Below are 27,931 nucleotides of genomic sequence, written 5' to 3'. Positions count from 1 at the left end.
GTATTGGTATTAATTCTTCTTTAAAGGTTTTACAAAATTCCACTGAATACCCATCCGGTCCTGGGCTTTTCTTTGTTGGTAGTCTTTTGATTGCTTCTTCTATTTCATCCATTGATATTGGTCTGTTCAAATTGTGTGTATCTTCCTGACTCAGTCTGGGCAAATCATATGACTTAAGAAATTTATTGATGTCTTCACTATCTTCTATTTTATTGGAATATAGGTTTTCAAAATAATTCCTAATTATCTTCTGTATTTCTGTAGTATCTGTTGTGATGTTGCCTTTTTCATCCCGTATGTTAGTAATTTGAGTTCTCTCTCTTCTTCTCTTCATTAGCATGGCTAAGGGTCTGTCAATCTTATTTATTTTTTTGAAGAACCAACTTTTAGTTTTTTTTAGTTTCTTTTGTTTCCATTTTGTTGATTGCCGCTCTGATTTTAATTATTTCTTGCCTTCTGCTACATTTGCTGTTGTTTTGCTCTTCCTTTTTTAGGGCTTTGAGATGAAGTGAGAGCTCATTTATTTGTTGGTTTTTTCTTTTTTTGAGGAATGACCTCTAGGCGATAAATTTCCCTCTTAAAACTGCTTTCATTGTGTCCCATAGATTCCAATATGCTGTGTCTGTATTTTCATTTATCTCTAAGAATTTTTTGATTTCCTCCTTTATGTCTTCTGAAACCCATTTATCATTCAGTAACATATTGTTCATTTTCCATGTGATGTAGAATTTTTCCTTCTTTCTTTTATCATTGATTTCCAGTTTCATTTCATTATGATCAGATAAAATGCATGATATTATCTCCACCCCTTTATATTTACTGAGGGTTGCCCTAGAAACTACTAGAACTAATGAATGAATTCAGCAAAGTGGCAGCATATAAAATCAACATGCATAAATCAAAGGCATTTCTGTATATCAGCGACAAAACTTCTGAAATGGAATTAGGAAAAACACCCCATTCACAATATCCTCAAAAATAAATAAAATAATTGGGAATCAACCTAACAAAAGAGGTGAAAGATTTATACAATGAAAACTACAGAACCCTAAAGAGAGAAATAGAAGAAGATCTTAGAAGATGGAAAAATATAGCCTGTTCATGGATAGGCAGAGCTAACATAATCAAAATGGCGATATTACCAAAAGTTCTCTATAGGTTTAATGCAATGCCAATCAAAATCCCAAGGGCATTTCTTGTAGAAATAGATAAAACAATCATGAAATTCATATGGAAAAATAAAAGACCCAGAATAGCAAAAGCAACTCTAAGCAGGAAGTGTGAATCAGGCAGTATAGCAATACCAGATTTCACACTGTACTACAGAGCAATAGTATGGTACTGGGACCAAAACAGGCGGGTGGACCAATGGTACAGAATGGAGGACACAGAGACTAATCCACAAAGTTACAAATATCTTATATTTGATAAAAGGGCTAAAAGCATGCAATGGAGAAAGGATAGCATCTTCAACAAATGGTGCTGGGAAAACTGGATAGCCATATGCAACAAAAATGAAACTGAATCCTCTCCTCTCGCCATGCACAAAAGTTAACTCAAAATGGATCAAGAAGCTTGATATCAAATCAGAGACTCTGCCACTGATAGAAGAAAAAGTTGGCTCCAATCTACATATTGTGGGGTCGGGCTCCAAATTCCTTAATAGGACACCCATAGCACAAGAGTTAATAACAAGAATCAACAAATGGGGCTTACGTAAACTAAAAAGTTTTTTTCTCAGCAACAGAAACAATAAGAGAGGTAAATAGGGAGCCTACATCCTGGGAACAAATTTTTACCCCTCACACCTCAGATAGAGCCCTAATATCCAGAATGTACAAAGAACTCAAAAAATTAAACAATAAGATAACAAATAACCCAATCAACAAATGTGCCAAGGACCTGAACAGACACTTCTCAGAGGAGGACATACAATCAATCAACAAGTACATGAAAAAATGCTCACCATCTCTAGCAGTCAGAGAAATGCAAATCAAAACCACCCTAAGATACCATCTCACTCCAGTAAGATTGGCAGCCATTATGAAGTCAAACAACAAGTGCTGGTAAGGATGTGGGGAAAAGGGTACTCTTGTACATTGCTGGTGGGACTGCAAATTGGTGCGGCCAATTTGGAAAGCAGTATGGAGATTCCTGGGAAAGCTGGGAATGGAACCACCATTTGACCCAGCTATTGCCCTTCTCGGACTATTCCCTGAAGACCTTAAAAGAGCGTACTACAGGGATACTGCCACATCGATGTTCATAGCAGCACAATTCACAATAGTTAGACTGTGGAACCAACCCAGATGCCCTTCAATAGATGAATGGATAAAAAAAATGTGGCATTTATACACAATGGAGTATTACACAGCACTAAAAAATGACAAAATCATGGAATTTGCAGGGAAATGAATGGCACTAGAGCAGATTATGCTAAGTGAAGCTAGCCAATCCCTAAAAAACAAATGCTGAATGTCTTTTTTGATATAATGAGAGCAACTAAGAACAGAGCAGGGAGGAAGAGAAGGAGGAAAAGATTAACATTAAACAGAGACATGAGGTGGGAGGGAAAGGGAGAGAAAAGGGAAATTGCATGGAAATGGAAGGAGACCCTCATTGTTATACAAAATTACATATAAGAGGTTGTGAGGGAATGGGGAAAAAAACAAGGAGAGAAATGAATTACAGTAGATGGGGTAGAGAGAGAAGATGGGAGGGGAGGGGAGGGGGGATAGTAGAGGATAGGAATGGTAGCAGAATACAACAGTTACTAATATGGCATTATGTAAAAATGTGGATGTGTAACCGATGTGATTCTGCAATCTGTATATGGGGTAAAAATGGGAGTTCATAACCCACTTGAATCTAATGTGTGAAATATGATATGTCAAGAGCTTTGTAATGTTTTGAACAACCAATAAAAAAATTAATTATTTTTTAGATGGACACAATATCATCTTTATTTTATTTATTTATTTTTATGTTGGGCTGAGGATCAAACCCAGGGCCTTCCATGTGCTAGGCAAGCACTCTACCCCTGAGACACAACCCACCCTGTTTGAAAACTTTAACCTCACTGAAGCTCTAGGGGGGGAAGAAAACAAACCTGAAAGATTCCCTGAGCCCCTGTAAGCCATTGGGGTAAGCACTGAGCCACACTGAGGCACTGGAGAAAGGCCTGAGTTTACAAAAAGAAACATGTACCCTGAGATCATCTGACACTGCAGAAGGCCCTGAGCCCCGCAATAACACTGGGAATCTCCCTGAGTTTCATCAACACACTGGGCAAGGAATTTTTCCCCACTGAGACATTGGCGAAGGCCATTTTCTACCCAGGATACTGTGGAAGGATCTAAGTACCACTAGAGAGTGTGCAGAGTTCTTTAAGCCACTGAATCAGTAGAGTAGGCCCTAGGCCTCACTAAGACTCTTGGGAAGGCCCTGACACACAGTCAACTCTGGGGAAGATCCTGAGCACAAATGTGATTCTGGGAATAAAACTTAGCTCCACAGAGACCCTGGGCAAGGCCCTGGGATTTATTGAGAAAGACCAAAAGACCCTGAACCCAGTGATTCCTTTGGGAAGATTCAGAGCCTTGCTCTGAGGCTGAAAGAAGCACTGAGCAAAACTGACACTCTGGGAACATGGAGAACATGTAAAATATCCTGGAGAACATGTAAAATATCCTGAAAAACAGGAGACTCTGAGAATGGCACTGAAACTCCATGAGCCCCAGGAAAAATCAATGAGGCCTATTGAAACCATGTGAAGTCCCTGAGTGTAGTGGTGCCCCCTCCTCCACCAATGAAGCTTAATTAAGCTTCTCCAGGTACTTTCAACATATCTGTTCTTATTAACAGAATATCAGAAAAAATTCTGGCAAAAAAAGCCCAAATGTTGTTAGACTTCCTATTTCCTGTTACTCGGTCTTGTAAAAACTAAGTTTGTCAAAAGACTTTGTAATGTTACTTTTGCTTTTGTGGTAAAGCATATATCCTCTGATTTATCTTTTAAAAAAAAAGTAAGGCAAAACCACTCTCTATGAACCAAAAAGAAAAAAAAAAGAAAAAAAAAGATATTTTTAGGTAGACTCCAGCAATAGTGAAAATTCAAGCCCCACCTCCCAGTGGGTATGAAGTTCAAAGAATTTCTAGACTCATGGTTCAGAAGAGGAAATTTTAGGATACAGCCAAACTGTGAACCAGCTGTAGCCAATAAACCTACGTTCTGCTAATTCCTTGGGTGTCCAGCCTCATTTGTCCTGTAACATTTGGCAATCCACATGAGAAGGTAATGGTGAAGTTGCCTCTCTGGTCCCTCAGTCTGGCTTCTCTGGGATGTTGGAGGGCAGTGCTTCCTCTTAGCACACCACAGAGGCAAATCATTGGCTGAAGGAGGAACAACTCACCTGACACCTCAGAACTGCCACCCTGAAGCTCAAGAGAACCCATGAGGAACAGGAACCAGAAACAGAAAACTAGGAGCATCACCTGACCAAACAGGTACATCCAGGGTCCCTCGGTGGTAGACCATCTGACTTACCCCAAGAGGCCTAGGTAGTAGGGACAGAGACTTTTTCAAAATCTGAGGGTCCTGAATAACCCTCCAAAAGGAGTTGGAACCAAAAAGGATCCAGGGAGTCACCTAATTAGTCTCTGTTTGGGGTCAGCAAGCATAAGGGAACCCTGACTCCCTGTTTGTTTGTATAATTTGGGGATTTTGAAATTTTGCTCTGAACATTTTTATGGTGAGATTGAAATAAATCACTGGGTATATCTTAAGCAGCAAATGAAACATTTATTCACCACCTGGCACTCCAGATTTACTACTTGATGGGCTAAGGGGAAGGCTGCAAGTTTATACCTTTTGAACCCCTCCAAGGAATAGAGTACACTTTTATAGTCTAAACCACATTAATCATAAGTGGCTATTGTTATGATTCAAACTAAACAAACATCACAAGGTCTAAAATCCTAAGCAGAAAGGGAAGTGGGTCAAAATAACTCTATTTGAGGACAACTTAAAGAATGGTTACTAACATCTAGGCAATCATTCTCTGACAGAGTACTTTATGCAAGAAAAATGGAAAACAAAAAAAATTTACATGGTATAAGAACAAAAAAAAAGGTGTTTCTAAGCAGGGTGTGCTAAGCAGGATCAGGATGGCAGAAGCAGAGTTTTCTCATGGGAGAAGCATTTCTTACATGACATGGAGTCTCAGGATAAAATGGAGTCTGCTTGGTCATTGCTCATATAGCTTGGCCCATAAAAAAAAGTCTGTGTGAAAGTGTAAATGACATGAACAAGGAAAGAATTCAGATGTAATTAAAGTACCAAAGTGAGAGCTGAGCCCCAATTCATGGTTCCATGGAACCTCATTCTGTATGTGACAGAATTCCACCAACCAACATCTAGGTGGAAGCTCCAGGTTGGGGGTTGACATGGACCCACAAGGCTAAGCAGACACTCAGTCCTGAGAGGAGAGAAACTGGAGATGTACCAAGTGATTATTATCATATTTGTGTGACACCAATGCAGGGTGGAACATTGGAGGCACACAAAACTGAATCCCTTAATCCCCTTGGAATGTCTGTTGAGAAACCTTAAGAAAGGTTTTAGGGGAGCCTATGGGGTGAAATTCACTCAGCAAAGTTGTGTTCTCTCTGTGAATTAGAATGGCCAAGCTTAGCTGTAGGCTGGCCACCAGAAGGATCTTTAATTGGAAGGGTCTTTGCTGAGGTCTTTTGAATAGCTACTGGAACTCCTGGACACCCAGAATAGTTCCTTGATTGCTGGCAAGAGATAGCCTAGAAACACACCCGTTGGTTAAGAGCCTGTGTAGATGGACAACCCAAGCTGAGGTTGGCTCAGATTACAGCATCCTCTAAGACCCAAAAAAGGCAACTAAGAAAAGAAAATCTGACAAAGACAGAAAAAAAAAAACCAGCTTAGCCTGGTGAGGCAGAAGAGAACCCACCACCTTACCTGCCTCTCTACACAACATTTCCAAGACCACTGAGACAATGGGCAGACCCCTCAGCCCCTAATCCCCAGAAACAGCTGATAAGGCTCTTCAAAACAGCTACTCCTTCCCCTATGAGGCCCTCAAGGCCAGAGGCTTCCCAAGGGCCAAAGAATCCTCCTCCACCTTGTAATATCAAGATGGGAACCCAGCCTAAGACGAGAGAAAGAACCGAGCTGAGAGCTCTGCAGATGCCCCTGTGAGAAACTTGAGGACCTGCCTATGTTGTCCAGGAAGAAATCGTCTGAGGGGCTCAATGCATTTTCAAGTACCAGGCTTTTGCCTCCAATGATCTCTGAAATTGGAAAAATCACACTGCCATCTAAACAGAGAAATCTCAGACCATGATTGATATGATGCAATCTATTATCCAGACCCACTAACCTACCTCCTTGTTAAGGCTTGGATGTGAGTGTCCCCCAAAAGATCACATTTTAGATAATGCAAGAAGATTCAGAGGAGAAATAATTGGGTTGTAAGAGCCTTGACGCTATTAATTATTTAAATCCCCTAACAGGGATTAACTGAGTTATAACTAAAGTGGTAGGGTGTGGCTGGAGAAGGTGGGAATTGAGGTGTGACTTTAGATATATATTTGTATCTGGAAAGTGCTCTCTCTCTCTCTCTCTCTCTCTCTCTCTCTCTCTCTCTCTCTCTCTCTCTTTCTACTTGCTGATCAACATGTGAGCTGTTTCCCTCTACAACATGCTTCTGCCTTGACATCCTGCCTCACTGGAGCCTCAAGCAACAGAGTCATCTTTTAAGACATCTGAAACTGTGAGCCCTCAAATAAACTTTTTCTCCTTTAAAATTGTTCTGATCAGATGCTTTAGTCACAGCAGCAAAATACATGACTAAAACACTGGGGGGATGCTGCCAGCTACTTCTTACTCTATCAATACAGAAGAGGGCAAATGGGTGACCAAAGCACTTTTAAAAAGCTAGAGGAACATGCCCCAGGTACACAAGGCAACATCCAAGCCTATGCCCAGGCCCTGTTCCCCAACACAGACTCAGGGTGGGACCCCAGCAAAGATGAAGACCTCCAAAGTTAAAGAGATATCAAGAACCCCTCATAGGAGGCCTAAAAGCTGGGAAGGAGAGCCCTAAACATGAACAAGATGTCAGAAGTTCTCCAAAAGCCTGATGAAAGCCCCAGCCAGTTCTATGAACAACCTTGTGAAGCCTCTGACTCTTCACTCCCTTTGATCCTGAGGCACCAGACAACCAGCAGGTGGACAACACAACCATTGTAAGACAGGCTCAGAGTGACAGTCACCCAAACTACAAAACACTAGAGGGTTTTGCTGGGAAGAATGCCACCAGAGTGTTTGTCAATCAAGACCAAGAGACCCAGCAGACTGAAAGATGAAGATGGTTTCTCCTTGCAGCTGCCCTTAATATAAAACAAGAAATCACCAAAAGGGGTTCCCAGCAGGACAAAGCCAAAACAAATATCAAAATAGGGACCACATGCAAGGCACAGGAATGGACTCAACCAACCTCCTCACCTGGATATTAGACTAAGACTGAGACTAAACCATGCACCCACTGCTATCTATAGGGCCACCAGAAAAATAAATGCCCAAACTGAAGGAAGCCAACTAAGTTACTGCTATTCCTTACCAGGATAAGAGAGGCCAAGTTATTCAATCATGATACCAGTCGGACAAATGTGTCCCCCATGATGCTCAATACCACAGACATGTTGCCCATGAGAAAATTTTTGTGGGACAGGAAGCCATGGAAAATTATGATGAGGAATAGGAACAACTGAGATGCATTTGGGGACCAGAAGCTTATGGTTCAACACTTATAGGGAACAAACCTATGGACTTTATCGTGAATGCTGGGGCTCAACATTTGGTTATGACCCAACCTGTGGGCCCACTTTCAAAGAAAGAGACCACAATTGTGAGGGCCCAGGAAACAAAACTCATCATCCTTTCCTGTTACCACAGCATTGAAATTTAGCAGGCCATGAAGAAGTCTGTGAGATACTGTGCATGCCAGATTGCCCAGTTCAATTGATAGGTTGAGACTCGGTAGGAAAGATCCAAGCTCAGATAACTGTTGATGCAAAAGGCCAGTCAGTGGGGTCACTGGGAAAACCTGAATCAAATATTTTAACCCTCACAATTCCCTGGAAAGATGATGGCACCTCTTCAGCCTAGTAGAAACATCACAACAGGAAACATACATCCCTTTCCAACTACAAGAAGTATAGACAGAGGCCAACCCACCTGGACTAGCCAAAAACTTTCTCCCAGTGGTGATGAAATTTGAACCTGAAGCCATACCTGTACACTGAGATGACGTCATATTCCTTATAAGGCAAAACTTGGAATTCAAATACATTTGAACACACTTTTACAATGGGCAATTCTCAGAACTCACCAATCACCATGAAATACACCCCTTGGCATGTCCAGAAACAAAAACTGATAATTATTGGCCAGCCCCAGATTTACATGCAGAAAATCAAGCCACAGTCACCTTACATCCTGTGGTCCCCAATCCACATAATCTCCTAAGTCTGCCCCCAGCTGAGGCAGGCTATTTCACATGTCTAGACCTTAAATATGCCTTCTTCTGCACACAACTTGTACCACAGAGTCAGCCACCCTTTGCCTTCCAATGAGAAGACTCCAATGGGAACAAAGGCCAATTGTCCTGTACTAGGTTATCAGAAAGCTTTAAAAAATCACCAACCATCTTTGAGATGGTAATGGCCTCTGACTTAAAAGCCTTTCCTGCAAAACAATGTGGATGTACATTGTTCCAATATGTAGATGATCTGTTCCTGGCTGGAGCAACCAGAGAAGACAGCTAAAAAGGAACACAGCAGCTTCTCACTCCCCTATGTAAGGCTGGCTACAAAGTTTCAAAAAAGAAACTCAGATCTGTCAAGAAAAGTAAGAACCTTGGTTCCTGTATGACTCCAGACAGTGGCAACCGGGTATAAGAGGAAACAGGTGACCTGCTCAATTCCAGTCCCTTCAACCTGCTGTCAAATCAGAGATCTTTGGTGCCACTTAAGTCTGCTGTGTGTGGGTCTCCAACTTTTCAGTTATGGTAAAACCCCTCTGTGAAGGCCCAAAAAGGAAAGAACAGAATCTTCTGTTTGGGAGCCAAAAAAAGAAAAAAACAAGAGGGCTTTGAGGACACTAAAGAAGCACTCACCAATGCACCTGAACTCCCTGACCTCACAAAGCCTTCTTCCTGTATGTCCAAGAATGGTATGCAATAGCTGTAGGGGTCCTGACTCAAATGCTAGAAACATGGCACATCCAGTGGCCTATCTATCTAAACAGCTGGACTCTGTATATAGCCCAAGGCTGGCCACCTTGCTTATGGGCCCTTTCATTCATGGTCCTTCTGGTGTTGGAATTAATAAACTGGCTATGAAACAAGAATTAAAAGTCCGAGTTCCTCATTAATTTTTACATTATTAGAGTACAAAGGATAATGTTGGCTGAATAATGAAAAAATGGTCAGTTATCATTGGGAGGGAAAGCAAACCTTTTTCTTAAGATGGTAGCTGTTGCTTAAGGTGGTCATCCAGATGCTAAGCAAGGACCTTCCACTGGGTAAGAGAGTCTTTATGTAGTAAAGTTGTAATACATCTAAATAATAAAAAAAGAGACAGAATATAATTAAATGATAAAAATGTCTATATAAATGAAGGGTAAATATTAAAAGTGTGCAATTAAGTTGATTACAACAATAACATGATCAGATAAATCTACTCAAGGTTTTTCCCTAAAATCAAATATTAATGTAGTGATATAAATCAAAGTTTAATACATATTTGGAAATGACAAGAATTTTTTCAAATATGACTATACTCTTAACATTGAGTCTGTTAAGTTTTACTACCTAGAGCAATTAGTGTTAAAAATCAGGGTTTATACTGTTATTTTAGAGTATTGTACTAAATTACAGAGTCTAGATTTTTCTTTAAAAGCTAAACTTGATTAATATTTAAACATCAACATAATTATGGCACTCTTATACTTCTTTGTATATTGAATGTGTTCACATATTTCAGATATAGAAGTCTTTAAAGTAAAACTTTTATTTTATTTTTATATGTGTATTTATTTATAGGTGGTGCTGAGGATTGAACCAAGGCCTCCCTCACACATGCTAGGCAAGGATTATACTGCAGAGCCACACCCCAGCCCTGAAAGTAAAAGTTTCGAAAGAACATTTTATTCAGCTAGTGATCTCCAAATTAAAGTTGTCTCTAATGGTAGTTTTAGTCTTATAAGGATAACAAATTTTATTGGAAATTTATTTATATCATTTAATGTTTCTATAACTGAATCTAAACCTTATGTTACTTGTTTCACTGGGATAAAAATGTAAATGTGTTTCTAAAAGATAATGAGGGCCTGATCAAATTAAAGATTAATCTTGTAAAACATAAAAACGTTTTGCCACTTTTTCCATAAAAAGAAAGTTAAACCTCTCTTACCCTTTCTTTAATTCTTGTTTCAGATAATGTCATATTGTGTTAACTAAAACAATCAGACCAGTCTCAACTCATTTAAAGTTGTATTCAAAAGATTGATATTTTATTTTAAATATTGCTATGGTCTAAAACATAGGATATAATGTATAACTCAGCTAAGGTTTAAGATTATGTACAAATTAAATATTTTTTTACTTTTTAATTTCAAGAGATTTTACTCTTGTTAATTTCATTTTAAATTTTTCTTTTAAACTTTCACTGCTATATGTTAGAGCCTTACAAAAGTACAACTTCAAATATAACAACCTAAATTAATTTGAAATATAAGGCCATCATCTTTAGACAGATAGTATATAATGGTAACTTCCAATACTAATAGAGATCCGAATTAACTAAAAGGGATGAAGATGACTGTAAAGGTATGAACATTAGAGTTAAAGCCCAGTACTCTTATTTTAAGACCAGATTGCTGGATATTAAAGATCAAGACTTAAAGATTAAGGGTAAGAGGGGGGGGAGTAAACAAATATTTGGAATTTGCCTTCTGAGTCAGCTTGAACCCAGGAAACAAGAGAAATTCTCTAAGAACTTTGCAACTCTGGGTCACATGACCTCCCAATCAGGTGGATTACTGGGACCTTAAAAAAAGAAATCCAATCAGTACACATACTGTGAAAAAGGAGAGGCATTGGAAAAGAGAGATATTCCTGATGTTTCCAAGGGAAGTCACAAGGTCAGTGAGGCCTTGACTTATCCTGCTGGATGGCATTAGCAGAGCTAAACAGCTGCTCATTAGTTCCCCAACAGAGACCCCAAGAGAACTCAGCTGACTCTTAATGATAGATAAGAACAAGGTCACTTTGACCAGCTTGGTCTTGTATACCTAACAAATACACTTAAAATGAAAACAGAGATCATTCCAATGAAAAGATACTTCACAAAAATCAGATGGCATTAAGAGGCTTAACTAAATTTTGTGTTTACATTCTTGATAACTGACCAGGTTAAAGATTTACATCCCCAAATTTAGCTTTGTCCTCTCTGGCCTTTTAGGCATTATTATGAGGACAATTTCTCAGCTCTGACACCTCCTCATGAGAGATTATTGATTTCTAGCATCTTCATGATATTCATTGACATGTTCCAGATGATGAAACATTAATCTTATATCAGTACTCATGTCTTTATGTTTCTTTCATAGACACACCCATGCCCTGTTGAGTCTCAGGACTAAACACGCAAGGCCATTCCAGGTGAACTGGGCTGCATGTGATAACCACACAAAGGCAGAGAAACACCTTTTTCTTTGGGTTTTGAGATGGCTCCTGCAACCTTGGGGTCTGTGGAAAGAGAGAGAGAAGCACAGGTTGAACCCTTTCTTGGGAAGAAGCTATTCAAATGAGGCAAGGGGTAAAATTACAAGGGAACAGGTGAGTGTAGCTCAACTGCTGCCCACATGGGCAGCTGAACTTAAGGACACTTATGTGAATTTCCAGGGACACCAAAGAAAACACAGATACACATTTTACCTTAAATCAAGCTTCAGGATGGTTTCTCCACTCTCTGCCTCAGGCTCCCCAAGTGAGAGAGAAAGTCAAAGTCACTGGAGGCTAGTGAGTGAGAATGAGCATATTCAGAAGTGGGCTTTTATGGGGCACCCACATTCTTAGAAAGCTCCATCCAAAAAAACATCAGCAGTGGCAGGGATACAAAGGACAGTTGAGTGTAATTTGACCCAAAGGGCCATGGGTGACATGCCTACATCTGAAGATGTGCCCTCAAACTTCTGGGACCAGGGCAATGTCCAAGTCACTATGATATATAGTGCCAGTCAAAGCCTCTGCCCTGTAGAATGGAAAGAGCAGATCATTCAGAGTGGCTCTCCACACTAACCCTTCTGGGTGCCATTTACTCCTAGGGCTACTCCCAGGGTCATGCCTTATTATCCAAGCAAGGGAAAAAATGGAGTATGAGTCATGGCACTGCTGAACCAGACTACATTGCTCTTTCAGATCCCCATGGTGCCTAACGACTAAAGGTGCCTGAATTTGGAGTGGCTACCCACAAATTCCCCCTTGATTAATATTTAAAGGCAATTGGGTATGAAATGATTTAGTAACTGGATTCTCAGTCTGATGTCATCATAATCTACTATTGAAACACAAAAGGAATTAGTAGAAAACATCATTTCAATAATATAGTCAACTTGCAAGATCCAAATTATTATTATTCCTCTGACAAACACTCATCCGAAGATTTTTAATCTTGGCTCAATTTATTGGGAAGCATTGTGTTTGGCCCCAGTAACACAAATGTATATAATTGGCATGGAAATAAACTTAACATTTTAATAGGTCTTTATTGTGTCAAAATATGGACAATACCTTAGCACACATCAGCAAGTAGATTCAAGAAAATAGCCTGAAATACTCTTGAATTAATAAATTAAAATTTTTATAGTCAGTCTAGTACATATAAATGTCTTTTTCAATTGTTTTAACTTTCTATATTATCTGTCTACATAATGATATAAAGATTTTTCTTTTTAGAAAAATACTCTTATCATTAAAATCCAGAATACAAAGACCTTGTTTTACCCAAAGATGATTAATTTCTTCCTCTTAGGACCTCCAATGTGTGCTTTCTTTCTGTGGAAGTACCTTCTGTTCCTTTTAGAATTCTTCCTGGTTTTCCTATAGAACAATTTGAAAACCGTCGAATCTAACAACTTAGTATACCTTGATAAGAAGAAACATCTCAAATGAAAATATAATTAAAGCCATTGAATATTTTTGTAGACAGAATTAATTTTATTTGTTTATTATCTTATAAAGTTTGTACAACTATTTGAGAGAGATTACTTGATGGTTGTTTTATCTCTTGAAAGCAAATTTATAGTAAAATACATTTATCTCAAAACTGTAATTAAAAGGCAGAGCATCAGAGAAATGCATGTATAAGTAATATATAAATTATGTGTTTTCTGTTGAAGAAAATCAATTACATAAATACATATTAATTAAACAATTAGACATATATGCTAATTATTTTATGAATTAACAACTACATGTTATCCAAATTCCTAGAAAAATATGTATTAAGAATAAGGGCATAACTTATAATTGTATTAAATTTATGCAACCATATGGTTCTTATGATATTTGGATCCATTTTAATTTTTCTTGGATCCATTTTAAATTTTCTTTAATGTTTCATATTTCTGCTGTAACATATTAATATCCTTCTGTATACATTTACTTATGTCTTGTAATTTTATACTCAGGAATGAGAATGAGGATTCTTTGATTATCACAGGGATATTGCTGGCTTTCATCCCTGTGACAAGCAAATGCCTCCTCATAACCTTCAAAATTAAAAGCAAAATATAAAGAAGCATATGTATGTCTTATAATTGTTACATTATCTCTGCAATTTTTCTTAATAATACAGTTATAAAGAAAAAATAAGTAAGTTACCTTAGAAACTTTAAAAAAGTTAGGCTCAGTGATGCAATGTAGAAACAGGTGTAATTAAATTTTTCCTGAAAAAGATCTTTCATTAGTATTTATAGGTGGATATTCTTGAAAATGCAGGCTTTGTGCAGCTCCTGGTAGCAGGGATGAAACAGGAAGTAGACATTAGTGGCTGGAAAGCAGGACCAGAAGTAATGTCTGAGTGACAGTGAAAGGACCAATGGGAAGCCTGTGAAAATACAGGAGGCAGTACCAGGAAACCTCTTGGACTTCAGGCTTCCAGTGGTTACCATGGTGATGGAAACAGCAGGGACCATCTGTTCCTTGTCTGGGGCAAAGTCTCCCTGAGCTTCCCTAGCCACTTGCATTCCATTTGATTTGTTTGTATTTTCTGCAGCTGGGGAGGGTCCTAGGGTGGATAGCAGCTTGCCTTATCTCTGCTCCCTGTGTTTGCTGCAGCTGGTGTTCTCCTGTCTGTTGTATTTTCCCTTGCAGCATGTGGGACTTTAAAATGTGTGTTTTAACAGCAGATGCCAGTGTTACTATCAGATCTTAAGGCAGTCTGCTTTTGGCACCTAGTTCAGGTTGTTTAAGGGTTAAAACCACTGCTGGTGGTGGGTCTAGTTACAGACTCCATTATAGAACAGTGGCTAAAGTATTTTGATTCTGATGTGGCAGGGCAAGAATGTAGCAAAGAGTTTTAGTATAAACTTTCTGAGCATTCACAAAAATAATAGAGGGCTGGGGATGTGGCTCAAGTGGTAGCACACTCGCCTGGCATGCGTGGGGCACTGGGATCAATCCTCAGAACCACATAAAAATTAAATAAAGATGTTGTGTTCACCAAAAACTAAAAAGTAAATATTAAAAGTTCTCTCTCTCTCAAAAAATAAAAATAAAAAAATAAAATTCACTTCTCTACAGGTAAAGAATCCTTGTATCAAGTCTCATCACAAAATTTTTCATTACTTTTTCTCACTCTCTAAGCTCAGACTTCTAGTGCATAAACCCTCCAAAATTTTACCTTATATTTCAAAATGTAAAGATTCATAGAAAAAATCCAAAAAAGTCCACAGAAGCACTTTTCTCATGGGAGATGACTGAACTTAACCACATATCCCATGTCATCTTAATAATTCTTCACATTTACTTAGAGTCTCTAGAATTGTAAAAAATATATTTTTTTCTTTCTAAAGGCAAAATATTTCCAAATATTAAAAAGTATAATATCATAGATTTTTCTTCTAATTCACTTACTTTCTACAATTCAGCCCACAATAAAACCCAGTCATGAGCCATGGCACTACCATGCCAGACTACAGTAATCTTTCAGAACCCTGTGGTGCATCAGGATTTAATTTGTGCATGACTTTGGAGTGGCCCCTCACAACATACTGCACAGGTGGTGGAATTTGTTTGTGTGTGTGTGTTGTTGTTTTTTTTTTTTTCTGTGTAAAGCAGTCTAGCTGTGAAATACAGCTAAGAAAAGAAGTCAGCAGAAAATCCACACTACACAGAAAGTAATTTTGAAAAGCAGGGGTGGGACAGTTCTTTGACCTTCCAAATCAAGCTTCCACACTGGGAAAAGAAAGCCCAAATTTGCATTACTATATATTGAGAAACTTCAAAGATTTTCCATACAATGTTCTTCTGCCATATATGGTAGAAGGTGGGCTGTCCAGGCCCAGTGGGTCATACCTAATTCTGAAGCTACAAGAGCAGCCCCTTCAGCCAAGGTAAGACTGAAGTCACTTGCATTGCATAATTCATGAAGTGGGAGAAGCCACAAAATGACTTGCAATGCCAGACCAAATTCTCCCTGGCTCAAGGCCAAGAGAAGACATGAAATAGCTCAGGAGAGGGCTGGGGATGTGGCTCAAGCGGAAGCGCGCTCCCCTGGCATGCGTGTGGCCTGGGTTCCATCCTCAGCACCACATACAAACAAAGATGTTGTATCCGCCAAAAACTGAAAAGTAAATATTATAAAAAATTCTCTCTCTCCTCTCTCTCTCTCTCTCTCTCTCTCTCTCTCTCTCTCTCTCTCTCTCTCTCTCTCTCTCTAAAAAAAGAAAGAAAGAAAGAAATAGCTCAGGAGTGACTTCCCACATCCAACTCAAGATGACTTTACAACCTGTTCTTCACAAATCAAACTTTTACCATGGACCACTTGACCCACCCTATCTCTAACAGGGGACTCCAACTGCTTGTCTCACTACCATGCTGTCCCCTATAACCTTTTAGCAGCAAAATTGATCCTCCTCTTTCTCTCACAGCAGCAAGGAGTCCCTAGAATTAGATGGGGAAATAAAATAAAAATTTCAGTTAGTGTAGAGAGGTAATTGGGTCAGATCATAAAAAAATGGAGTCCAGTTTAGGTCCAAAAAGTTGGAGACCACCTCTGGAGGATTAAAATGTTCTGGCCTCCAGAGCCCTTCCTCCATTCTATCTAAGATAGCATACTCCTGTTTCAACCTGTTGTTAAGTCTCTTAACAAGTTCAACCTGAAGCTTATAAGTTCCTTGGAGAGAACAAACCCCAAGAGACCACTGATTTCCAACACCCATTTCAGACAGGAGACTATGTCAGCAGCACAAAGGTGTCTGCTAAAAACTAAATTAATTAATAAATAAAACAAGAAGAAGAAGAACGATAGAAAAAAAAAAAGAGAGAGAAAAGAGCAAATACACCTCAGAGGCTCCAGCCATCCTCTAAACATAAGAATAAAACATGTTGCTCATGTTTTGTCTATTACTCAGACGGTTTTATAAAGCCCTAGCTGCTACAATAACATACTTTGTCAGTCAAATTATTATATATACTTGGCCATTACAAACTCTTACTGGATTCAAAAGCTAAGTCAAGGGTTTGATTGTTTCTACATAAAATTGGACTATTATGGGCAAAACTACATGTGTCTTGATCAGAAAAACTTCGTTTTAACTTTAGACTCCATATAAGAGAGATTTATTCCATGAGAAACCTCTGACTCTACCACTTCCTGACAACCACACACTGTGTGGAAAAACCATGGTGGTTACAAAATGTTTTTATTATTCTTATACAATGTATTATCAAGAAATACAATTGTAATATGCTGTATTTTAGTTGATATTTCTCATGAGAAATATACTGTACCCTGAACTGGGTCATTCTGATCTACTTCCTACATTGCTATGGTTTTGAATTACTGGTAGTTTGCAGGTTTGGGCTACAAAAGAGATATCCTACTTTCTGCAAGGGGTTGAAATATGCTGAGGCAATGTGGTCAGTGGCCCTTGACCAGACAGTGAATAAATGTTCATGTCTTCCTTCAAACCTCATCCAGTGATTTATCTAGAATATGCCACAACACAGGCTCCACTATTCACTAAATCAGTACCAGAGGCCATGAGCCTCATTAGTGACCTAAGAAAACCCTGAATTCCAGTGATACACTGGGAAAAGCTCTGAACACCAATTAGACACCAGTGAAGGCCTGAATGCCAAGAGACATATTTGAAGGCCTTTAAATCTCATGAAATTATGAAAAGCATTTGAGTATCCCTGAAATACTTTGGACAACACTGAATCATAGACAAATCCTGGAGAGAACTACTGATATACCATGGAAGGTAATGAGTCCCACTAAAGAATATGGAAAAGCCTTCAGTTTCCTTGTTGAACAGCAAAAACCAAGAGGAATCAGGGAAACGTCCACAAACCCATTTAGAGCTGGTGGAATCCCCAAAATCCACTCTCTAAGTCCAAATCATACCTGAGATCTCAAAAAACAAAAAAAAAAAAAAAAGAAAAGAAAAAAAACCTAGAAAATACTCTGAGGAGAAAGCCCTCAGCTTAGACTAAGAAACATGAAGTAGCCCTGAGTACCACTGACAAGAGTGGGTAGGACCCGAGCAAAATATGACAATGTGAATATCCCTGAGTTTCAATGACACACTAGGCAAAGAACTAATCTTTATTGAGACACTAGTGAAGGCCAAAATTTTCCAAGAATGCTTAGAAAAAATATAAGCATTACTAGATATTGTGAAGCATCCTAAAACCCACTGAAAGATTAGGGTAGTCCCCATGCCTCACTATGATACTTGGGAAGGCTCAAATATTCAATTAAACACCAAGAATATCCTGAGCACCAATGTGATGAGAATGACACTGAGCTCCACAGAAACACAGGAAAAATCCCTGGGATTCAGTAAAAAATACTGAAAGGCCCTGAACCCAATGTTTCCATTGGGAAGATTCAATGTCACTCTGATGCTGGAAGAAACACTGAACATCAACTGATATTCAGAAAATAGCACTGATCCTATAGGGAAACTCTATAAAACTAAGTAAAAAAGAGACACTGTGGATGGCTCTGAAGTTCAGAGAGGTCTAGAAAAAGTAATGAGACCTATTAAGACTCTAGCAAAGAACCTGAGCACAAGATGATCATGGGAATGGTGCTCATCTGCACTTACACCCTGTGAAGGTCATGAGACCACAAAGACTCCTAGGAAGGCTGTGAATACAACTGTCAATCTAAGGAAGGCCTTTAGCATTCTTAAGAATCTGAAGAAATTTTAACACCACTGAGCAAACAGTGATTAAAATACTGAGACATTTATTGAGGTCATCAGCCTCATCTAAGCAGTGGGCAATAATCTGGGCACCATGAAGAACATGTGGAAGTTTATAAACATGACTGAAATTTTGAGAAAGGCCTTGAGCCCTCCTGAGACCCTAGAGTAGGTCATGAGACACACTGACAGAAACAAAACAAAACAAATTAAAACAAAAGTCCCTGAGCTCCTCTGATATCATGAAGAAGGCCCTGAGTGTCAGGTAGACAATGGGGTAAACCCTGGTCATCAGTGTAACCTAGGAAAACTATAGCTTCACTGACTGCTTGGAAAGGCAATGACACCAATATGACTGTGAAGAAGACCTTGGGAACAACTATGACCATGGGAATGGCAATGAACTCCACGGAGGGCCTGGAAAAGGGGCTGAGATTTTCTGACACTGAACCCAGTCTACCTTTGGGGAAATATTTAAGCCGAGGTGAGACTCTGGAAAATAGCACTGAACATGACTGAGACACTGCAAAATATTCTGAGAAAAACTGAGGGCCTGGTAATGGTAATGAGTTCCACTGAAAATTTGGGCAATGATTTTGGCTCTGTGAAGATTTGGGAAACATACTGAACCACATTGAGATTCTGGTAATGTTCAAGAGATCCACTGAACACCTGATGAGTGGAAAGAGAACACTGAGACTCTGGGAGAACACCTTGAACAGGACTGTGAGAATAGAGGAGACCATAAAACTCATTGAGATTCTGGGCCAGGCCAGAATCACACTCCATTGAATGCATATGAAATGTCATGAGTCGCATACTGACCTGGAGAAGTTCTAAATTCCATTGATTCACTGGAAAAATCCCTGAATCCCATTTAGTCATCAGTGAATGACTGAATTCTAAGACACACTTTTGAAGGCCTTTAAATCTCACACTTGTTAAAAGCATCTGAACACCCTTGAAATACTGAGTAGTTCTTTTAATCATCTCACTGAGACTCTGGAGATGATTAAAAGAACTACTGATATACTGTGGAAGTCATGGAGGCCCAGTAAAGAACAGAAGACAGCCGTGAGCTTTCTTTCTGAGTCTGAATCTCACTGAGACACAAGGATAGCCTAAGAAGGTCCCACAACCCACTTAGACCTTGGAGGAAGCCATAAACCCACTGAGAAGCTATTTCATGGCATTAGGCACACAGAAGTTCCTGGGGAAAATCTGAAAACCAATTATACATGAGAACTCAAAATAAACTAACAAAACACCCCTAGAGAATTCTCTGCACCCAGTAAGTCATTGAGGAAAGCACTGAGTCAGAGTTAAACTTTGAAGAAAGCCCTGAGCTTACACTCAGAAAAATGGAGTGGCCCAAATGCCACTGACACAGTGGGGAGGGAACTGAGCACAACTGTGACAATGGAAATATTTCTCTGTTACAATAACACAGAAAAATGGGAAAGGCACTATTCCCCTTGGAGACACTAGTAAGAGCCATTATGTTTCCAGAATACTGGGTAAGAGTCTAAGAACCATTAGATATTGTGCACAGTTTGTAAACCTACTGAAAGAAGATGGTAGATCCTAGGCCTCACCATGACACTTAGACATGCCCTGACACAATTAATTAAACTCTTGGGAAGATGGTGAGCACCACTATGATGCTGGAAATGACACTTAGCTTCACAGAGACCTTGGATAGTGCTCTGGGCTTTATTGAGAAACCCTGAATTGCCCTAAACCCAGTGGTTCCTTGGAGAAAACCCAGAACCTCAATCTGATCCTGGAAGAAGCACTGAACATCATTGAGACTCTGAGACTAGCACTGAGCTTCATGGGGAATTTGTAAACACACAAGAAAGAAAAGAAGATACTGGGGATGGCTCTGAAACTCAGTGAGCCCTGGAAAATGTGATGAGAACTATTGAGACCCTCAGTAATGCCCTGAGCACATGGTGACCTTTGGAAGGTTGCTGAGCTGCAGTGAGAACCTGGGAAGGCAATGAGACCACTAAGACTCTTGGGAAGGTTGTGAATACATCTGTCAACGTAAGGATGGCTCTTAGCCTTCCAAAGACATTGAAGAACATTTTGAACACCATTGAGACAACCATGAATAAATTTGTCAACTCAGTGAATCTTGTTGAGACCTTTGCGTTTCTAAACACTGGGAAATTATCTGAGCACCATGAAATCCATGTGGACCTCTCTGCCGCAGTCCAGCTGGGCAAATAACTGGGAGGTGACAAGCAACTTGAAGGTTGAAATGGGAACTACTTTATTGCAAGTGAACTCAGTGGGAACTGAGAGAGAACTCAAAGTAGTGGGCTCCTAAGATATCGGAACCGCTTCTCTGCTGGACAGCAGAGGTCTATATACCTAATTACACACATCTTGACTCAATTAACATCATCTAGATACAGCAGTCATACAATAAGGAATCCTCACCATCTTAATGGTTCGATGGTGTTGCCTCACAAACCACTCCTCCTGGCAAACTGCCAGCCACCATCTTGACTTGATTTGCATCCCCAACATCTCCTCCCTTTTGTTTTATTAAACAAGTATGTGGCTTAGGGATTGTGCTGTTTTAGGTTGTCCAATACTACATATGGTCCTTACCCATCATTGGATGGTCTGACCTCAAATCGTCATCCTCCTGTCTTAGGTTGGTACCATTGTAATTGGATCTTACCAATCTTTGACTACCAGCCCAACACACTTAACCATACTTGTGGATAATGACCATAGTGGTTTTTATACAAACACCATAAACAACCTGCTACAAGCAGAAGGAGGAGGATACAAAATGCCACAATATCAAGCCATTGACGGCTGCAAGTGAGAAACCCCTGGAAAAACTGTACCACCGATGACACCATCAGCAAAGATACCCTGGTACTATTACAATTTGTTGTGTCAGTTCATAATGTATATAAGTGATACACAGTCCAGGTAAATTCTGTAAGCAGCTCAAAGCAGAAAAATCCATTAATATGTCTATTTCTTCTCAAAGCAAATCAACTCTTTGAGCATTACTTGTTGGGTTACATTATTCATTGATGCATCAGTTTATACAGTTTGTGTGATAGCTATTGCAGAAGCTGTAGTGGCAGCAGCAGCAGAAACATCAACAACTGTGATGATGGTACCTGTAATTCCGAAGTCTCATTTAGTGTTTTAGTAATACTGGAAATTCTTCTATTTTTGTCTTAAAGTAGGAATTCTGGCAATAATGGCTAAAGAAAATTGTGCAGCATCCCATCAAGCACTAAGAAAACAATTTTCTGAACAATTTAGTACATTATTCTGAACAGAATTATTACATATGATGAAAAGGAAAGGTGAAAGTAAACAAACAGATATGTTAACCTCTTTTTTTGTTCACATATTAAAACAATACCCAATTTAAATTAAATTGTTTAAATCACATGAATAAAAGATATTTGGATCCATTTTTTCATGAGCTCTCCTGATATATGGACATACGCACATACAGACATACAACACATAACACAAGTGTGCACACATAACACAAAATCCAAATTTTAAAAGTTTAATGTAAAAAGGGTTATGTTAAGTTTATCTTTGGGGGATTTATATCCCTTCCCAATTCCCTCTTTTTGTTTTAATAAGTACATCTTAATAGTTTGATGGGCTCTTTCAACTATGCCTTGACCCTGTGGATTATACAGGATCCCTGTTATGTGAGTAATGCCAAATGATGAGCAAAATTGCTTGAAAGAAGTAGAAGTATAGCCAGGGCCATTATCTGTTTTTAACTGTTTTGGAATGCCCACAGTGGCAAAATTTTGTAAACAATGAGATATAATATCTTTAGTTTTTTCTCCAGTATGAAGGGAGCCCATCAAATATCCAGAAGAAGTATCAACTGTAACATGCAAATATTTTAATTTTACAAATTCTGGCAAATGTGTGACATCCATCTGCCAGATATGATTAGATATTAGCCCTTTAGGATTAATTCCAAGATTAACTTGTGGTAAAAAGGTCACACAATTTTGACATTGTTTTATTATTTGCCTAGCTTGTTCCTTAGTTATTCTAAAATACTTTTGCAAGGTATTAGAATTGACATGGAAGAACTTGTGAAAATTTGTAGCTTTTTCTAATATAGAAAAAATATATGTCATGTATGGTTTTATCTGCTAAATCGTTGCCCAAACTAAGGGCTCCAGGCAATCCTTTATGTGCCCTGATATGTCCTATAAAGAATGGATCTTTTCTGTCCCAAAATAAACTTTGTATAGGAGAGAACAAAGAGAAAACAGTAGAGGAAGGGGCAATCCTACCAGCATCTTCAAGGGAATTTATAGCATTAACTATATATAAACTGTCAGAAAATAAATTAAATATGGAATCTTTAAACATCACAAAAGCTTGTAATACTGCATTAAACTCTACCTTTGAGCTGATTCTTTGGGTACTAAAAATGTAAAAGCTTGATCAGGGGTAATTACTGCTGCTGTACCATTATTTGACCCATCAGTGAATATATTTGGAGCATTCATGATAGGTGTTTTTCTTGTCATTTTTGGAAAAACTACAGGATTTGAGGACCAAAAAGACAACAAAGGATTAGATGGTAAGTGGTTATCAAATGAACAAATAGATTTGCACATAATTATTGCCCAAATATTTAACTCATTGTTAGACCAGGATGCAAGAAAAGACCACTGACTCCAATTAAAATCAAATTAAAGTAAGCTTATTATTTCAACCAGCTGGGCTGCCTCTCCCACTCAAAACCATGGGAACAAGACAGCAGCAGAAGCTTTCCTGTAGCCCAGCTTTATAGCCCAGAAAGTTACACAAAGGGGGGGGGTTACAGATAACAAAACTCTGATGAGCATCACATGAATGGTAGTTTACATTTTTTTGCTGGCCCTGACATCAGAATTTATGAAGGTCATTAGAGCCTCAGAGAGGGTCAGTATCTGGCCAGGGAAGGCCAAGATTTGTGAGGCATCACTAAGGTTTCAGAGAGGGCTGCTATCTGGTCAGAGAGCCAGGCATGGGTGAGTTCAAGACACGGGCAGGCATTCCAAGCAGGTTCAGAATTTGCAGTAATTTATAGTAAAGCCGAAATTATCTTTTCATGGCTTTGTGGCGAGATAGCTCCCAATTTTAAGAAAAGATCAAGTTGGATCTATCACTCATTAGCTAACTCGTTAATTTGATCCATAGTATATGCAATGATAATTTTGTTAGGAGAAATTCCAAACACTCCCTTTGCTGCTTTTATTCCATTGAGTATTAATTGTCCTACAGCCTTAGGATACCTAGTAAGAATAGTGTTAGGAGAATAAAATAAATGTATCCATAATAATGGACCTTCTTGCCAAAATACTCCTGTAGGAATATTTTTGTTGGTAGTACAATAAATAATAAAGGCAAGCTTATATCAATTCTATCCAAATGCATATTTTCCATATATGTTTCAATAAGTTTTAATGTCTTTCTTGCTTCAGGCGTTAACATGTGGGGTGAATTTGGATCCAATGGACCTTTTAAGATATCATATAAAGGTCCCAACTCTCTTGTTGGTATGCCTAGGTAAGGCCTTATCCAATTTATGTCTCCTAACAACTTTTGAAAGTTGTTAAATGTTTTAAGTTGATCTACTCGTATTTGAATTTTTGGTGGGTGGACCATGGTTGAGGATAATAGAACTCCTAAATAATTAATTGGAAAATTTAATTGTACTTTATTGCTATCTATAGATTATATTTTTTAATAAATTTGTAAGTGTGGCATAACATTCTAGCAATGTGTTTTTATCTTTGTGTGCTAATAATACATCATCCATATAGTGAAATATTTGTAATTCAGGATTTTTATTTTTAAGTGGCTAGATTGCTTGGTTAATATAAATTTGACACATAGTTGGGCTGTTAGCCATCCCTTGAGGGAGTATTTTCCATTCATATCTCTGATCAGGACCTTCATGATTCAGTGCAGGGACAGTAAACGCAAAATGTGGACTATCCTCAGGTTGAATTGGAATAGAAAAAAAAACAATCTTTAATATCTATAACTAAAACATACCAGGTTTTTGGCAAAGCAGACAATTGAGGAATCCCTGATTGAGCAGATCCCATGATAACCATCTCATTATTAATAGCTCTTAATCTTGCAATAATCTCCATTTACTAGATTTCTTTTTGATGACAAATATGGGAGTATTATGGGGAGATACAGAAGGCTGTATATGTCCCTCCGCTAATTGTTGTTTGACCAGGTCATGGGCTGCTTGTATCTTTTCTTTAGTCAGGAGCCACTGAGGAACCCATACTGGTCTTTCTGATTTCCAAGTAATTTTTATTGTCTCAGTGACCCCTCCCGAAATCCCAATCCATGTTTATCTGTTTTTGATCTATTTGTATTGGTGCCACTATACCTTGTCTTTGTTCTACTAATTCTTTTTATTTCCTAAAACCTTATCTAGTCATAATAGTGGATGCATTTGAATTAATGTTATTTGTCAATGTTAATCCCAATTGATCTAGAACATCTTTTCCCCATAAATTAATAGGAAGATGATCTAACACATATGGCTATATACTTCCTTCACAACCTTTGGGATCCTTCCAATCTAATACCATTGGACTTCTATGGGGATTAGTCGCCACTCCTAGGTCTCGAAGCGTTTGAGTGGCTTGTTGTAATGGCCAATGTTTTGGCCATTCTTGATGAGAGATGATGCTAAGGTCTGCACCTGTATCCAGTAGCCCATTAAATTCATGTCCTTGAATGTTTAACTTTAGCATCAGATGAGAATCTAAATTTAAAGAAAGCATAGCCCAATCTATACCTGTGGAGCCTAATCCCCTGGAACCTCTTTCTACAGTACGACTGGAAAATTTGTCATGTAGGCTGGGTATTATTAATAACTGTGCAATCCTATCTCCTGGTGAAATTACTGAGATACTCCTTGGAGAACTGGCTATAATTTTTATTTCACCCTCAAAATTGGGATCAATTACCCCAGGACTTATAAGTCCTTTTAGAGTAGAAGAACTGCATCCTAATAATAAGCCTACTGTTCTTTGGGGAAGAGGTCATTTTACCCCTGTGGGAATGATTTGAACTCCCATCTCTGGAGTTAGTACTGCCCTGGCGGAGGTGCAGATGTCCAACCTTACAATCCCTCTGGTTTGTCTGATAAGGGATCTAATGGATAATGTGTCCTGGGCACTACCCTGATGGTGTTGCTGGGTTCTTCCAAAGCCCCGTATATTTGTGGTCATGGGCCCCAGAGCATTGGGCTCCCCTGTCCGTTTTTTGGCAATGGAGTCCAATGTTTTCTTCCATGATATCATGGGTAAACACCTGGTCCCTGTCCGTTTTTTGGCAATGGAGTCCAATATTTTCTTCCATGATATCATGGGTAAACACCTGGTCCTTGTCCGTTTTTTGACAATGGAGTACCCTCTACAGTATTCTGAGAATGGCATTCATAAGCCCAATGTCTCCCTCTATGACATTGTGGGAAAATACCCGGTATTCTACCTCTTTGATCATACCCAGTTTTGTTAAACCCTCCTCCTATGGGGCATCTCCTTCTAAAATGTCCTGTTTGTCCACAATTGTAGCATGTTTTTGGCCTGGCACCTAAAGCCGGTTGTACTGCAGCTGCCAAGACTTGCTCCTGTTCATTAGTGTCTCTACATAATTTAATATATGTATTTAAATCTCTATGTTTCCATGGTCTAATGGCCTCCCTACACCATCTGTTGGCTTCTTCGTAGGCTAGTTGTTTTACTAATGGCATCACTTGTTCTTTATCCCCAAAGACTCTGGTAGCTGTTTGTATAAGCCTATCTACAAATTCAGCATAAGGTTCATTAGCTCCTTGTATTACCTTAGATAATTGACCTTGTAAAGCTCCATGTCCTTGTAAAGTTTTCCATGCCTTAACTGTAGCTTAAGCAATTTGTGAGTAAATGGCAGGATCATATCCAATTTGTTGCTGCTGACCCTCATAAGGTCCCTCTCCTAGCAACATATCTAGATTTCTCTGAGGATAACCAGCTGCTGCATTTCGATTAGCCATCTACACACAAAATTCCTGATTGGCAACCTTCCATAACAAATGTTGTCCTCCATTTAGCACAGCTTTGCACATGCTAGCCCAATATGCTGGTGTCATGTTTAAATTTGTAATGGATTCAACCATATTTACAGTAAAAGGCGCTTGAGGACCATAGGTTATTACTGCCTCTTTCAGCTGCTTCACAGTTTTACAATATGAAGCATGGTGAATTCACTGCCTTCCTGCCTTCTCAAATACAGGGCATGCTAGTCTTTCAGGTCCTGTCTCAGGATCCCATCTATCAACTATGGGGGTTGAGGGCCACCCAGCACATATTGTCTCCGTATACATAGGTGGAGCTGTTGGTTGAATACATATGCCGTCTGGTGATAGAAAGGGGTTAGTAGCAACTTCCCATTGTAACTTTTCCCCTGATAGCCCTTCTTTCTCTAAACTTTCTTTCCCTATCTGACTAACTCGAGAGACTTCCTCTTTTACTTGATCTAAAATGTCTTCTGCTTGACTAAATAAACAAGATCGTATCAACGTCCATAATGGTAATGTGCCAACTGGCAGAGTTCCTGGGCTTTCCTTTTCTATCTTTTTAAAATTTTCACCATGATTTTTCCATTGTGATATTTTAAAAAACTCCTCCTTAAGAAGCCATGGGCTACATTTTTGTATCATATCAATGTATGCCGTAACTGTTCTTGGTTTTACTGGGGTGCCTCCTTCCTCTAGCAATTTACATAATACTTTTTCAGTTTGTGTTGAGAGCCACAGCCAAAGGGGCCCCAGCAAACTTCCAGCTGCCGGCTGATGATCCAGCTGCCAGCAAACTTCCAGTTGCCGGCTGATGATTGGCTCACAGTGGCCCCAGCAACATCTAGCTGATTGGCTCCTCTGCGGTGATGTTCATTGGGCTGTTTCCCTGCCCTTCAGACTGCCAGCTGATGATTGGCTCACAGCGGCCCCAGCAACATCTAGCTGATTGGCTCCTCCACGGAGCTGCTCATTGGGTGACTTCTTTGGCTCTGCCCACGCAACCCAGCCAATCGGCCTCAAGAGCAGGAGGATTGTGGGAGGTTGAGAGGCTGGTGTGGGGGTGAGAGGCTTGTGGAAGCCGGTGGTGGCAGTTGGGCTCTGAGGGTTTTTCCCTGGAGCTGTTTTGTTTGGCGTTTGTAGTTCTAAAAATAAAGTTAGTTTCTTTTTGACAAGGGGCTCCTGATTTGTGCCAAGCCAGACTTCGGCAAGTTTGTTTTTTACTAATTTCTGATCCCATATTTTTGCTACAAAGATAATGCAACCCAACAAGATAACACGAAAGAAAACTGAAACAA

General features: G+C 39.2%; 1 protein-coding gene across 27 annotated transcripts in view; it reads right to left on the bottom strand.

The window, feature by feature from the left end:
* The window catches only part of LOC110597052 (uncharacterized), a 268,944-nt gene that overhangs the window by 103,205 nt on the left and 137,808 nt on the right, over positions 1 to 27,931 (bottom strand). For 18 of the 27 annotated variants that reach the window (XR_013437304.1, XR_013437306.1, XR_013437303.1 and 15 more), the window contains 3 exons: positions 12,033 to 12,113; positions 11,711 to 11,843; positions 8,270 to 9,652 (listed from right to left, as the gene is read on the bottom strand). The exons of 2 other annotated variants lie outside the window; for them this stretch is intronic. The gene's annotated coding sequence lies outside the window, so the exon portion shown is untranslated. Of the gene's footprint in view, positions 1 to 8,269; positions 9,653 to 11,710; positions 11,844 to 12,032; positions 12,114 to 13,090; positions 13,197 to 13,979; positions 19,425 to 27,931 lie in introns of those variants that run through there. 7 more of the 27 variants (XR_013437319.1, XR_013437318.1, XR_013437321.1 and 4 more) reach the window with 7 other exon arrangements.

The sequence above is a fragment of the Ictidomys tridecemlineatus genome, chromosome 4 (genome assembly GCF_052094955.1).
Source record: "Ictidomys tridecemlineatus isolate mIctTri1 chromosome 4, mIctTri1.hap1, whole genome shotgun sequence".
Classification (NCBI taxonomy): Eukaryota; Metazoa; Chordata; class Mammalia; order Rodentia; family Sciuridae; genus Ictidomys; species Ictidomys tridecemlineatus.
This window is presented reverse-complemented; position numbering and strand designations above follow the sequence as displayed.